The sequence below is a fragment of the Pseudorca crassidens genome, chromosome 14, assembly GCF_039906515.1.
Source record: "Pseudorca crassidens isolate mPseCra1 chromosome 14, mPseCra1.hap1, whole genome shotgun sequence".
NCBI lineage: Eukaryota > Metazoa > Chordata > Mammalia > Artiodactyla > Delphinidae > Pseudorca > Pseudorca crassidens.
The window spans coordinates 62377052-62393228 of record NC_090309.1 but is presented as its reverse complement, the minus strand read 5'-3'; the positions used below and the strand labels follow the sequence as shown (position 1 = coordinate 62393228).

General features: G+C 40.2%; 1 non-coding gene across 1 annotated transcript; it reads left to right on the top strand.

Annotated features, from left to right (window-relative positions):
- The first annotated feature begins 1834 nt into the window (after positions 1 to 1834).
- Positions 1835 to 1907, top strand: TRNAQ-CUG (transfer RNA glutamine (anticodon CUG)). The gene has a single exon. It is a non-coding gene; the product is annotated as a tRNA-Gln (tRNA).
- The last annotated feature ends 14270 nt before the right edge of the window (positions 1908 to 16177 follow it).

Genomic DNA, 16177 nt, shown 5'->3' with positions numbered 1-16177 from the left:
TATGGCTTCTGGTGCTTACCTAATTTCTCTGGAAATGGAGATAAGACTACTTTCCTGCCTTCAAGACTACTGTTTGAAGGCAGGAAAGTGAATCAGACTCTCGAATTGAAACATCTTTTAACTTGATTTTGGTGAAATTAGTAAGAAAATATTTATCAATAAAGTATTTCTATTGACATTGCAAGGTTTTCAAGTGAATCTTCCCTCTAAACAGTCCCTTTCAGCCCTGTACCATTTGAAAAGGCCCCTTTATTTGGGGTTGTATGCTAATTTCTGTTTCCCCACATTTATGCCATGTGCCTCAGCCCCCTAGATTCAGAAAAAAAACCCCATATATCTATGGAATGCCTTTGACACTTAACTTGAATTGCCTCCTGCAAGAAACTATTTTACATTTATTATCGTTGATGCAAAATGCTTGAATGCTTAGGAGGCAGTGTGTTCGGAGGTATTGAACACTGAAGAGAGAGTTAAGACTGAGTTTTTGTCCTGGTTCTATCACTGATTAGTTAAATGACCTTGGGAAAGTTGTCATCTCTCTGGGCCTCAGTTTCTGTGCACGCGTGCACGCGCGCGCGCGTGTGTGTGTGTGTGTGAGAGAGAGAGAGAGAGAGAGAGAGAGAGAGAGAGAGAGAGAGAGGGAGGGAGGGAAAATCACATCAAGTGCTGACTGCAGACTCTCTAAAAGCTGCCTCTGCTTAAGAACACCCCTTACATGGGTACATTTGGTTACGAAAATGAGACCCACTGGGCACAGCTTCACTGTGAAACAAAAATAATTGTTTCTCTACATTATAAAAGAGAAAGATATTGACCTAGGAAAGAAGTGGAGAAAAATGGAGAAAAAGAAAACAACACAGAGCCTCGGGAATGTGTGTGTATAGAGGTAATATGGTTCTGTTTTATATATTAGGTGTTCAGGAAAGGCCATCAGATAAGGTCATATTTGAGAAGGAACCTAAAGGCAGTGAAGGAGCAAGTTTTACGGAGATCAGGGAAAGATATTGACCTAGAAAGAAGTGACCTAAGAAGAAAGAGATACTGGAAGAGGGGCAGTGGGCAAGAGGAGGAGGGTGGTAGAGTAGGCCCAGCAGAATGGCCAGAGTCTGGGACTCAGATGGAGAAATGGAAGCTGTGAGTGATGGGAAAGGCTAACCAATTCTTAGAACAGAGACAACAAATGTTCAACAAGGAGTCATTTTCTGGAAGGTCTGGGTTGCAGATCTACAGGACTGACAGATGTTTGTTTTGGAAGCTCTCCTGTTAACACACAGTCTCCCTTTTCTCAGCCCCAGCTCTCTGCTAGATCTCTTCTTTCCTTAGAGTTGCCATGGCTCTGCTTGGGGCCACCAAGTCCCACCAAATCCCTGGCACTCAGGGACTCAGTTACAGTTGCCTTTTTAAGAATACCTCCTTTCAGGGGGAGCAGTGGACAATATTGGTGGTCCTGCCCAGATCTCCTAAGATCTCTTTTTTTTCTTGACCATTTTTGTGCACACCCCCTCACTCCTTTCTTGTGCTTTTGATTCTAATTGACAGCATTTGAAGTTCTTTGGAAATCTGCTTTTAGTTCTACCAGAGCCCATGCAGGGAGCCGTCACCCCAAAGTGCCTGGGAATTTATTCTCCACAGCCCTGCCCCACGGCCCTTGATCAATGGCCTACAGGTAAGGGGCTATGGAAGTCCAGCACTCCTGCCTCAGTTGGTGCCACTAGGAAGTCAGCCTCTGCGGGGGCTTTGCCTGAAGACTGCAGCCTTGCTTCACTTCCTCCCATCTCCCCTCTACCTCCCCTACTCTCTGGCTGGTCTCCTCAAGAAGCACTTTCTTGGGAATTCCCTGGTGGCCCAGTGGTTAGGACTCGGCACTCTGACTGCCGAGGGCTTGGGTTCAATCCCTGGTCGGGGAACGAAGATCCCAGAAGCCGCGTGGTGCAGCCAAAAACAAAAAACAAAAAACACTTTCTTAATAAATCACTTGCTCAGTCTCAAATACTCATCTCAGGAAGCCCAACCTAAAAACACCTCCCTGTCTCCTAACACTTCGATCCCTTTAAGAGTCTGATGAAAGTTCTGGGCACTTTTCCTAAAAGAAAATGTACATATGTATGTAATTGGCTTGCCTTTGCTCCCTGGTCTTGGAAGTATAAGAAATGTCTCCTCCTTAATTTTTCCAAGTCCTCTCTGGCTCAGCCTTCCACCCACCAGTTGGTTGAGAAATACAAGTTCAGTTATTTGTGGGAGCGTCTTTCTCGTTCTTCCTAGCTATTCACTTCAGATCATACAGGAAACCTGGTCTGGAAATACTGGGGAGAGGCTTGGGACTTAAGTCTAGTACTCTTGGGGGTTTTGTCCTTCACTCAGAGGTGCAGGTGATAACCTGTGGTTCTGCTCGGGCATCTGTGTTGAGTTCCCATACGGCAGCACTAGCATTCAGACTCCTTAGGTACCTCTGCAAGGAAACACCCAGCTTTTCTCATGTGAGGCCCTGATACCCCTGGACTACTCTGTGTGAGCCCTGTTACCAGAAGAACTCCTATGGATAGCATCTCTCCCCTCACTCCCTACCCCTAGTTCTATTCTTAGGAACTATCTCTTGCATGATGTTGGTGCCATTTTTCCTTACCATTGTTGTCATCATATTGCTATTATGACAGTACTTGTTGAACCTGTGTCAGAACCAATGTCATTCAGAGTTTTGGCTCATAAGATGGTGACAGGCCTTGGGCAAAATATTTTCTTCAAGTGATGCCAATGGTAAACATTCCCAGTGGTCAGATAGTGGTTCAGGTACCATCACCTTTTCATGGATAGGGGTCATATATTATTTATATACCTGGCAAATAGCATAATACCTGGCACTTACATTACTAATAAGTAAATGTTAAGTTGATCCAATTGATCTCATATAAACTCTGTTAGTTGGTTAGCATGAAGGATTATATTGATAAACTTTGTAAATATTCCCCTTTGGAATAAGGGTATATTTTTACATTTGCACTTGATGTGTGTTTTACCATCTTGAGGGAAATACAGAAGGTCACATCTCCTTATATATTCAAATAAAAATGACTCTCCCTTTCCATTATTGCACAAATGTCTTTGAGTACAGAAGTCCCTCCTCCTGTATAAGAACTGGAAGAACTTACTTAATCCAATTACAAGGTGCTCCCACCTTGTGCTGCTATCAGAGTGGGAACCAGAAATGTCTCTGAGACTAGAAGACTCAGTTTGGGGAACCAGATACTCCAGAAAGAGCCATTGTGCAGCAGTTGCCGCCACCATGGTAGGAGGTCCATTATTGCTGCTGAAATGGGCAGTGTGAAGAGATGCCTCCGACCCCCTGCTGCAGCAGCACATTGCTCCCACGCCATAGTTTCAGAGGATTACTCTTACTGTTCTTGACTCCTTCCTAGGATAAAAACTCAGATGCAGCTCCTTGAGGTGGAGGACATCATAACCACTGCTTGACATTTAAAAATAGAACTCTGGGGCTTCCCTGGTGGCGCAGTGGTTGAGAGTCCACCTGCCGATGCAGGGGACACGGGTTCGTGCCCCGGCCCGGGAAGATCCCACATGCCGCGGAGTGGCTGGGCCCGTGAGCCATGGCCGCTGAGCCTGCACGTCTGGAGCCTGTGCTCCAAAACGGGAGAGGCCACAACAGTGAGAGGCCCGCGTACCGCAAAAAAAAAAAAAAAAAAAAAAAAAATAGAACTCTGCCTAGGCATTAGAGGAAGGAGGATGGGAAGTACATGTCTACTGGGGAGTATATATTTATGATTCCTTTCATAATGTGAAATAGTCCATACCAGGTAGGTCAGCCATGCTTATACACATTCTCTGTTGCCCTTCTTATGTTTGTGGGGCTGAGGTTTTATTGGAAACCACTCTTCTACGAGTGGAAGCAGAACATGCTACAAAATAGCTTTTATTAATTTGATGACCAGAAAGGGTATAGTAACATTCCAGTAGAAAGCCTTACAAAATATAAAACGATAGCAGTGATTGCCACAAAGAGATGCCTTGTTGGTCTTGGCATCAAATTAACAATTAGGCTTTGACAGAAAAAAAAGTTATTTGAATTAAAGTCTATTTTAAAAATCTAATTCTAATTTTGGTAAGATAGAAATTTATTTACCACTCATGCTTTTCATACATCTGAGCAAGTAAGGAAGTGGTTATAATATGGCCAACTGGTCTTCCATTGATGAGAGAGAGCACAGACAAAGGTCATGCCTGAGTTCCTCCACTACAGAGTGGGTGCTCTGTAAATCACCGTGTTGTAGAAATCTCTATTTAATTGTGATGCAACATCTGCTTAAATGGACAGTGATGGGAAACGCTTAACATCACACAAGTGAAATGTTACTTTAAAGAAAATTCCTGACAGTTGCTCCATTTTGCTTGGTAGTGTCATTTCTCTGGAAAGATTTACTTGTTTACACCAAATCTTGTTTACTTGTTTCCAAAACTGATCAAGTGGTTCAAATAATAAAAAACAACAAACTGTTAAGAAATACATAGGAAGTCAAATGCTTATAAGGGAATCAGCAACAAATATGTTAAACAAGAGGGCTAAACCAATTATTGTGATTAAACATGAATTCTAACCCAAGATTTCTGGTACCAAGACCAAAAAGGATGATGTTAATGTGTGGCATAATTCTTCTTTGAAAAAATTGAGGTATAGTTGATTTACAATATTATATTAGTTTCAGGTGTATAACATAGTGATTCAAAAATTTTATAGATTATACTCTATAATTATTATAAAATATTGGCTACATTCTTTATACTGTACAATACAGTACCTTTTTTATTTTATACCTAGTAGCTTGTTCCTCTTAATCCCCTATCCCATTTTGCCCCTGCACACCCTCTCCCCCCCAGTAACCACTAGTTTGTTCTCTATATCTGTGAGTCTGCCTCTTTTTTGTTATATTCACTAGTTTGTTGTAATTTGTAGATTCCACATATAAATGATAATAATATACAGTATTTGACTTTCTCTGTCTGACTTCTTTCACTAAGCATAATACCCTCCAGGTCCATCCATGTTGTTGCAAATGGCAAAATTCCATTCTTTTTTATGCCTGAGTAATATTCCTCTCTCTCTCTCTCTCTCTCTCTCTCTCTCTCTCTCTCTCTCTCTCTCTCTCTCTCTCTCGCTCTCTCTCGCTCTCTCTCTGTCTCTCTCTCTGTCTCTCTCTCTCTCTCTGTCTCTCCACATATATAAAAAATATCTTCTTTATCCATTCTTCTGTTGCTGGAAACTTAGATTGCTTCCATATCTTTGCAATTGTTAAATAATGCTGCTATGAACATTGGGGTGCATGTATCTTTTCAAATTAGTGTTTTCACTTTCTTCAGATATACACCCAGGAGTGGAATCACTGAATCATATGGTAGTTGTATTTTTAGTTTTTTGAGGAATCCCCATGCTGTTTTCCACAGTGGCTGTATCAATTTATATTCCCACCAACAGTGTACAATGGTTCCCTTTTCTCTACATCCTCACTGACACTTGTTATTGATGGTCTTTTTGATGATAGCCATTCTGATAGGTGTGAGGTGATATCTCATTGTCCTTTCGATTTGCATTTCTCTGATGATTAGTAATGTTGAGCATCTTTTCATGGGCCTTTTGGCCATCTGTATGTCTTCTTTGGAGAAATGTCTATTCAGGTCTTCTGCCCATTTTTTAATTGGGTTGTTTGTTTTTTTTTTCTTTTTTGATATTAAGTTGTATGAGTCGTTTATGTATTTTGGATATTAACACCTTATCGGTCATATCATTTGCAAATATTTTCTCCCATTTAGTAGGTTGTCTTTTCATTTTGTTGATGGTTTCCTTTGCTGTGCAAAAGCATTTAAGTTTATTTAGGTCCTATTTGTTTATTTTTGCTTTTGTTTCCTCTGCCTTAGGAGACAGATCGGAAAAAATATTGCTACAATTTATGTCAAAGTGTGTTTGCCTATGCCTATGTTTTTTTCTAGGAATTTTATGGTTTCTGGTCTTGCATTTAGGTCTTTAATCCATTTTGAGTTTATTTTTGTGTATGGTGTGAGAAAATGTCCTAATTTCATTCTTCTACATGTAGCTTTCCAGTTTTCCCAGCACCACTTATTGAAGAGACTGTCTTTTCTCCATTGTATATTCTTGCCTCCTTCAATAAGTGACATAATTCTTATCTGCTTGGATAAAGCATGCCAGTTCCTCATGAAACAGAACACTTTTCTAGTAATAAATTTAAAAAGGAATCTATTAATATAATTTATAATGAATTAATATAATTTATTATATTAATTAATATAATTTATAATGAAAAATATATATACTTGTATCAACTAAACACTGTGGAATTAATTAAAGAAACCACAGCTAAAATTGGAGCTGGGACAGACGGTCAGTCTCAGAGCATGTCATCAGTTACTCCAAATAGGAAGAGACTTATGCCTACATCTCCTACAGGGAGATGTAGGAGTACTTTACTCTCCAGCAGGAAGAAGAAAACTTCTCTCCATCAACAGTCCAGTCAATCAGAGACTGTAGCAGCCCAACCAATGAGAAGCCTCTATACTTTGGACTCCTAGCTTCTTCCAGTGGACTCTGATTATTACAGCCACTTCCAAGAATCCCCTTTTCCCTATAAAAGCTAGTTATTTTTGTCCTCTGGATTTGCCTATGATCTGCCGTAGTTCAAATATCCCAAATTGCAGTTCCTCTGGCTGTTCCTGAATAAACTGGTTTTTGCTGGTAAAATAACTGGCTATTATATTATTAAAGTTGACAATACAAAATGTTGGGATAATTTTTAAACATGTTCCTATAAATGATGAAATTTTTATATACTCAAATATATAAAGTAATATGGTCACTAAATGAGGTGGCTCTGTGTCCTCATTCAGAACAGCTCTGAATTTAGTTGATTATGTATTGGGGTTTCAAATATGATTCTTTCATACAAGAATTTCCCTTCTGAAAAAAAGGTTTGAGAAGTGCTGAGTTTGGACAGACTGCTTCCTTGACTCAGGCTACTTAAGGATCAGAACCCGCTTCCATTGGGATACAGGAGCCAGAAAGGATCATGTCAGAAATGGAAAAAAGGACTGGCCTATTGGACAAAAGAGTTTTCATAATATCCATATTATTCTTGCTTTAAGCCCTGTGTCAGCACCAGCTTAAGCTTCAGCTGATCTGAAACACTGTGCTTGAAGGCAATTTTGGAAAGTTAATCAGCTTGCATTCATGAACGCTTGCATTTTATGAAGTTTCACACCCATACATTGGCTTTGAGGTTTGCTTCATTCAGACTTACATTGGAAAGGCTTGAATTCTTGTCACAGCCAGGATTTTCTTCAGCTCCAGGGATTTGTTTGGTTTTGTGCCATTTTATCCTGACTTTTATTTATTTATTTATTTATTTTCGGTATGCAGGCCTCTCACTGTTGTGGCCTCTCCCGTTGCGGAGCACAGGCTCCAGATGCGCAGGCTCAGTGGCCATGGCCCACAGGCCCAGCTGCTCTGCGGCATGTGGGATCTTCCCAGACCGGGGCATGAACCCGTGTCCCCTGCATCGGCAGGCGGACTCTCAACCACTGCGCCACCAGGGAAGCCCTATCCCGACTTTTATTTCTTCCATCTGATTCAAATGTTGCCTTACCAACGCATAGTTCTTCTTAACAGGATGGGGAAAAGAAGATAGAAAAGAAGCACAACAGCACCTCTCTTAAAACAGGAAAACATTCTGGTTTGAATTTCCTGTCAGATTTTTAGGCAGGTTAGTTGGCAACTGGTGATTTGGACATATTTCAAATTTCAGAGTAAATTTCACAGAGCTTTATTGCCTCCCTCTGGGCCCCTGTTAGAGAACAATAAGATGCTAGGCTTAGCTTAATAACCACACTTTTCATTAGTCAGCTGCTCTTTCGGTGCACATCGCAAGCGCTTTATCTTCATCTTATTGCTTTTTACCCCATCTACATGATTGGAAAGGGACTCTGAATCAGCAGCAGCAGCATTTTACAGTGGTGGGGGCGACGAGTGGTGATGGGACTAGGGCTTAGGAAGGAAGAGCCTGGCATTACTGCAGTATCCGCTGCGTGTCAGCCACTGCCTTTTCTGTTGTTGATGTTGTCTTAATAAGCTTTTTATTTTAGAATAGTTACAAAGATAGTGCAGAGAGTTCCTATATACTCCACACCCAGTTTCCCCTATTGTAGCATCTTGCATTATTATGGTACATTTTTTACCCTAATGAACCAATCAATAGTGATATATTATTATTGTTAGCTGAATTTCAAATTTTATTTGAATTTCCTGAGTTGGAACCTAATGTCCTTTTTGTTCCAGGATATGTCATACTGGATCCCATATGACATTTAGTTGTCATGTCTTCTCTCTTTAGGTTGCTCTTCCACTGTCATCTTTTGTGTGAGTGTGTACCAAGTTGTGATGTAATATGTAGGTCATGGTCTACCAAACAGAAAGCCATTGAGAGCAAATTATAGTTAGTCACCCCTTTAAGCTCCTAACAATTGAAAGGACAGTGTTAAGGAACATGTTAACTATTAGAAATATTTCTGATGCTAGTTTGTTACAGTCAAAAAAAAAAGGAGAGGAGATAGTTATATTTATAGAAAATTGAACAGCAAATAGTAGGCATCCTAGAGATGGAGAGAATTCAGGCCTTAATACCATTCAGGTCTATAGGGACCTATAGAGTTTCAAAGCAAGCACCAATGTGTTTCCACTATTGATGTTCATTTCTTTCAGGAATGCTGTTTGTCCTTAGTGACTCATAGCTGCCACTTTTACTGATTTTTTTTTTGAATTGTTAGATGTGGTGAGTTGCCTGGGTCTAGAAAGAGTTTGGTACCTAGTTTTGGGCTTCATTGGCTGTTTCTTATGGGAAAGTGGGTTGATGAGATTAGAGATGAAAGACTGTCCTGGTCAGCTGTTTTAGGCTGTACACAGATGGAATGAAGCAGGGAAGGCAGGGTGTGTGCATTTGTCATAATACTGAGTCTAGATAATTTAATATTGATTTCCCACCTCATTGTTTGTGGAGAGTAGGGAGTGGTAAGGTCAAAGATGTTGAGAAATCCTAAAGTATTTGTTAGTTCTGATAGTGTAACCCCTAACCCAGCAAATTACTGCACTTAGAGTATCCTTATAGGCTTTGGAAATGTGGCAGGAGAGAGAGAGAAAGAGAGAAAGAAATGGAATCTGTTTCTGGCTACCTGAGAATAAAATCTCTATGGGGTAGACAAATAGGATTTGACAGGGATAACTCATTTTTACGTTTCAAGCCAAAGTGAACAGAATCCATACACTTAGTAGTTGCAACTAAATAGGATTTGTGTGTGTTTTAACTTTTAAAAATTAATTTCCTGAACTTAGAATCTGTTGTTGGAAGGAATTTTCAGAGACTTTTAATCTTTCTCGTTACCTCCAAGTAGATAACTCAGTCACAACCAGCTATTTACTTTTTATTAAGTAAAAAGTGATTTTTACTTTGCTCTCCTATACCTTTTTCATTTTAGTAATTAAAATGAAGTTGGATAGATTACTTGGAAAAGTTAAAATAAGATAATGATCATTCTAAATTGTAACAATTGCTTGATTAAACACTGATTGAACAGTTTGTGGCGTATTCAACTTATTCATATTTATTTGCCCTGGCTTTCCTCCCCCTGCCAACTTTTGAGTATTTTACTGAGCTATGAAAATAAAGAGGGAAACAAACAAGAAAACAAAAAATAGAAGTGAATCCATTCTGCATTGCCAAGTGATCTGATAGTTTTCGGATAAGCAAGAGAGTTGAAGAGGTAAAATAATGCATCTGTATTAATTTGTTCTCTCTCATTAGAACTAAGAGAAGAAGATTATTTCTAAGTTCAAGATATTTACTGCCTCCTGCTCATCTTCCAAGTGAGAATGAACACACACACACACGCACACACACACACTCTCACCCTCAAGTCTCCAGATTTTACCCTAACATCTCAGCACCCCCTTGGCTTTTCATGTTTACTTTCAATTCATTAAAGATACTTTGCTGTTTCCAGTCTGCTAAGGCTTGGTGTTTCCATTGGGAAAGTAAATGGCAAAAGACCACATGACTGTCAAGGGCAAACACTGCTGAAGGCCACAGCTGCTGCTTAAAGGGGGAAAATGTGGGCTGGTTAGAAAGACAAGGCAGTATGTAGGGGAGAGCTTAGAGATGGGGTAAGAAGAAAAATGTTCTGCTCCTTCCCCATTGCCTGTGTTTAGGTCTTCCAGGAAGCAGACACCAGGATGGAATTAGAAATGTAAGACTTTTGTGGGGGATAATGCATGTAAAAGAGAAAGGGGAGAGAGAGCAAGAGGCAGTGGGGAGGGCCTCAGGTCATGATCCAAGTTCAATATCCATGAAAGGGGAGCAGGAAGGAAGAAGAATTGGGTAGATAGAGCTTTAGACTGCAGGGCAGCTCTGAGAAAGTCTTGGCTAGGTTGATGGGGAGCCCCAAATCAACAATTCCCACTAGAGAAATTCCTCCATTGGGCAGGAATACCTGGCTCTAGTCTGCCCCCCACCCCATACTCAGTCATTGGCTAGGAGGTGCTCTGGAAAACTGTAGCCTTGGTGTGAGAGCTGCAGTGGATCCCAAAGCTTCAGAAGCCGCAGACTGACAGATAAGTACAGTTCTCACTAAAGAATCTCTCTTAAAGGGAGATCTGAGCAACGCCTCTCCACGGCTGCCATATGCATGAATCACATTAGTATCAGAACTCAAAAAAGGCAAAGATGGGTGAATCTCATCTTGGATATCTGGCCACCCTTCTATCCCGCCCCCCCTCGCCACCATAGACAATTAACAAGAACCACAAACTTGAGTTACAGTGCTAAGAGTTTTCCTTCATCTCCTAAAATTCTAAGACACCTTGCAAAAGTTAGCTTGACCCAGTTCAGTTTCTTCCAGCTACCACATGCGTTCCAAAATCTCTCTCACAACTTGCAGCATGCTGACTCAACTTGTCAGAGACGGAAGCCTCTTGGCAGAAATGAGAACTATCTCACCTCTCAGATCTGTATGGAAAGGGAAATTGATTCACTGATGTTTTCATTCTTTTTTTGTTTTTGTGGTTCTGCTTTTTAGTGCTGGGGAATTTTGGCTTTTTTGTGACTCAAAAGCATAAATCTTTTTCTAAGGTGAAGGATTAATTTTCACAATGGAAAAGAGTTAGTCTCTTCTTGTTTTACACTTTAAATGTGAGAATTGATTACACAGAAGCAGTTGATCCAAAATATTACAATGGGGGAGGACAGGAGCATAAATGAACCACAAGCCAAAAGGTAGTTTCTGAACACCACTCTGTAGGTAAATGCAGCTTTGCAAGGAGCTTTTCAAAATCATTAGGCCACTATGGTTCAGTTGAGCCTTCACACAAATCGTCTGCTTATTTATTTTGACCAAAAAGTTCACAGCTCCTTCTCATATTCCATGTCTCTGGATCTGGATAATAAGATTATCTTCATGTGAGAGAGAAATTGGAGACTGACAAGTCACAGGCTTCAAGGGACATGAAATTCTATCTTCAGATTAACAATTGGCCTCTCCCAGAGTTTCAACTTTTCCAGATACAAAGTCCCGAAATATTCCACAGTTGACCTCTCTGGCTATAGCACATGTAGGCACCCAAGGAATGGAAGTGACGCAGTTGATGCAAGAAAGATGGCCAAGCTTAAGTGGAGAAGGGATGATGGAAGTGGGTATTGGTTGAGGTTGGAAACCTTTGCAGAGAATATATTCTATATGTTAGGTCTCCTGCTGCCCCTCTAAACTGAGCTTCCTGAGAAAACCATATCAATAGGAAAGAAAGGAGAGATAAGATTTGCTTAATTTATTAAGCAAAGTCCACTGCTTGATTTCTTATAAGTTTTCATTTCTTTAAGGTCAGGGTATATAGTCCTGTCCTTTGCTTGCTATTGATTTCATTTTTAATGACAGCATGGTGGAAATCAATGGTTTGCAATGGTTTTCAAAATTATTTTTAGGAGTGGAGCTCTTGCTTCCAAAGAAATATAAAATAAAGAGAATAGAAGGTCTAGAGCTCTGTCTGTCCAACTTCTCCTTTAAGCACGTCCTCTAACCTTGAGACTCTATGGGACATAGTTTGAAGGTCACTATAACGTGGAAAGAAGTTTTGAGTAGGAGTTGAGGTCTAGAGCAAAGATGATTCTGGTTTGAGTCTAGTTACTTTTATGCCTTTGTAACCCTGAGTACATAACAATAACAATAATAGCAATAATGGTAGTAATGTAGTGAGTGCTCTATAAATGCTTGTTATTATAATTAATAATTATAAAGATCGTTTATAGGGCATGCTCCATGTGCCAAGCACTGAGCGAAATTACATAAAATGCATTATTTCCTTTAAATACAACAAGCCTAAGAAGTTTAGGTGAGGTTACCAGAATAGAGAGGTTAAGTCATCTGCTCGAAGCCATATAGCAAGTGATGAGCAGGGAGGGGACACAAATGCAGGAATATCTGACTCGAGAGTCAGGGCTCCAAGCCCCGTGTGTGTGCAGCTTTACAGCCTCAGGGTCCTAATCTGTAAAATACAGAGATTGGATTAAGTGATCATTAAGCGTTTCATAAAAAACTTATTTCCTTGACAGTTGTGTGCTGAGCTTTAAAAAGAACAGAATTGCAGCTTCTATCTATTATTATAATCATCTGCTAGAATCTACTTCTCATCTCTCTTTATAGGATGACATGCTTTACCCTTTTTTCTAAAGCCCTCTGCTATAAATCATTAAACCCATTACAGTTCTACCCAGTTTACAAATTTTAACTGGCATCACCAGTAACTTTACTGTCTCACTTCAACCCTCCTTTTTTCTTATCTCCTTTAGCAGAGAATTTGGCATTTTCACAACTTAACCAGAAGTCAGTAGATCATTGTTCATGTAATATTAGCTTGATGCAAAGGGAGGGTGGTGGTGTGGTTATTTTTCTAGCTTTGTCAACTGAAATTCTCTAGAAGCAATGACATCCCTGTAGTAATGAATGGAACCCATGGCTAGATCTTGGTTTCTAAATACCATTCTCCACCAAAATGAGCACGTCGCTGTGTTTGTGACTTTGACATGTGCTGTCCACCCCTGAGTGTGTGGTAAAGTCAGTGTGACTGAGTAGACAGAGGGCATTGGCCATGGCATTGGCGGACTGGTTTTGTGACTCACCAGCTCAGTGAACCTGAGCAAGTCAGATTATTTATGAGGGAGTCAATATTTTTTACTGTGAAATAAGAAGGTTTGACTTGCTTCTTGCAATCCATTTTCCAGTCTGTAGCCAGGCGTTCTTTCTCAAAAGTGAATTTGATCCATATCACTTCTTTGCTTCCACCTGTTTGTTGGCTCCACGTTGTTCCAAGAATAAAGCCCACCTTCTGTAACATGATATGAAGTGGTCCCTGCTCATCCTTTCTGAGCAGCGTTTATTCTGCTCTTGTCCCACCCACCCCCAGTGTATACTCTCCATATGCTCTGTGATGCAAATTTACTAACTTGCAGTTCTTTTAAGAGCTGTGCTGTCTCACCTCCACATCTCTGCTCATGCCCCTCCTTATAACCTGTACAGTTTTCCCTCTTCTTTTTTGCCTATCTATGCCTTTCTCATCTGAACTGGATGTCATTTCTTCCAGAATGCTTTCCTTGGGCCCCAAATGTAATTAAATGCTTTCTGTATGTGTCTCTTTAGCCTATACACTGTGTTGTAATTACTTGTATTGTACTGGTCTGTCCTACTAGTCTCTAAGCAATTAGAAACTATGCCTTAGTCATTGCCATATCCCTAGGGCCTAACACAAGCCCAGCACCTGGTTATGGACTCAAATATTTGTTAAATGAATTAGTGATTCTTTTCATCTTCTCTGACCCTCAGCTTACTCATCCATTATGTGAAAATAATAATATGTATCTCCTGGATTGCGATGAGGATTGCCAGAGACAGGGTACAAGAATGCACTTTGCTAACAGGAATCACTATCCCTGCATAAGATGGGAGGGAAGACTTCTTTCTGGTATGCAGTTTCCTCTTATCCGGGGTTGGCAAACTGTGACTCACAGACCAAATCCAGACCATCTCCTGTTTTTATATTACCCCCAAATTAAGAATGATTTTAAAATTGTTAATTGGTTAGATAAAATCAAATGAAGAAGAATATGTCATGACACGTGGAAATTGTATGAGATGCAAATTTCAGAATCCGTGAGCAGTTTTATTGAGACTCAGCTTTGCTCATTTGCTATGTACTATGGCCATGTTTATGCTACAATGGCAGAATCAAGTAGCTATGACAGAGACCTACTGGCCCACAAAACCTAAAATATTTACCCTCCAGCCTTTAATAGAAAAAGTTTGCCCACCTCTAAACGTAAAACTTCTTCTGTCCCCTCACTGCCCAACCCCTGCTTTGGGCTTGGGTTCTGCTTTGATGTCTCAGCCTTAGAGACATTTGATATTTCATCACAGATCTAGAGGGAAAGAGTTGTTTCTTATTTATCTCCAAACAACCATATGAGTATCTATGTGGAGGTTTCCACAAAGATATTTCATATTTGAGCCTGTATAATGCAGGGGATTTAAGAACAAAATTACTGGGTTCCCCTATAAACTATCTCATTACTTGGGTTACTTGCTAAAGGAAGTGTTCCTTCTGGTTTTCTCAGATTAATATGAGTCTGAAATTTGTTCAGATGTGTATAATTTTTTTTATTTTCTGTGTGGAGCTTCCTTTTTATTGCATTTTTTAAAAGAAATTAATGGAAAGGAACTAAAAGCCAAAGCAGTTCCCACTTTAAAAATGAGGGGCTCAACAAACGGAAATAAAACAAAATTAAAATTAAAAAAAAGAAATAAAAGAAAAAATGAGGGGCCAAGGGGCATTAAAATTAGATTCAGTTACATGGGTAGAAGTGAAGGGAGAGAGAAAGGAGAGAGGGAGAGACAGAGAGACAGAGGGATGGAGAAACAGGGAGGGAGAGAGGAGAGTTGGAAAAAGTGACCAAGAAGTACAGTGGTCATCTGATGAAAAGACAGGCAAGCTAGAAATCCAGTTTAGGAAGCTGGGAGCCCAGGAAGATGAAAGGAGAATACCTCAGGAGTCAGCCTGGCTCTGTGAGGACATTTTTGTGGTAGTTAAATTTCTTCCTGCAGAATCTCAGTAGTTGTTTGGCATCAGAGTCTCCCCTGTTCTGTCTCCCCTGTCTGTGTGGTATAGCTGTGGTTGTACGTGAAAGAGAAAACTTAAAACACTCTGTTACGCAGAGGAACGTGATGTACCACCCTCCAGAGAAGAATCCAGTGACTGCCTGGACTCCGAGCTGCATTCCTGAGCTCCTCTGAGGATGTAATAAACAAGTTGTAGGGTCCAAAGATTCATGAGGAGAAGCCTCGACATTGTGAAATACTTCTGACATCTTGGTTGCTCCATTTGGCACCAAAACATGCTTTGTGCGAAAACAATTTTTTTGACAATGTTGTAGACTGGTCTAACCACTAAACCACCAACTCCTCCCCTCTCTGCCTTCTAAAATTGCTCTGACAAAATAAAAAACCCCAACAAACACAATATTACAGGATGATGGAAAAGCAAATACTGAGGGTTAGAGGGTGATGATATAAAGTACATATGTGTGCTTTCAGTTTGACCAAGTTTATAACACACACTGTGTGTGTAAATTCACAATTTGAATCTATAAACTGGAGATACAACACTGAGTCGGTTTTGGAAATTGCATAGTCTTACATGAGCCAGTGGCTGCTACCAAGTATTTTTTTTAACTCTTTAAATTGAGAGTTTTTACTAGATTCTGAGGATCAGCTTAACCCGCCTTGGATAATTGTATCATCCTCCCCGCCGCGCCCCCGCCCCCCATTTTTTACAATGCTTTGAAAGAGCAGTTTAAGTTATATCAACTAGAAACATATGCTTCAACTTCATCTGTGATTGGTATTTCTCTTTACACAGATGTGGCAAATTTTTGGTGCCTGTAAACATTTTCCTTTTAGGGGAAGGGACTGGATTTATGGTGTAGAATTCCATTGACCTATATTGGGTCACAGTATCTGGGAGATGCTTATTACATAGTGTACCTGTTCACTAGAAGAATTTCCTTCTGTTTAT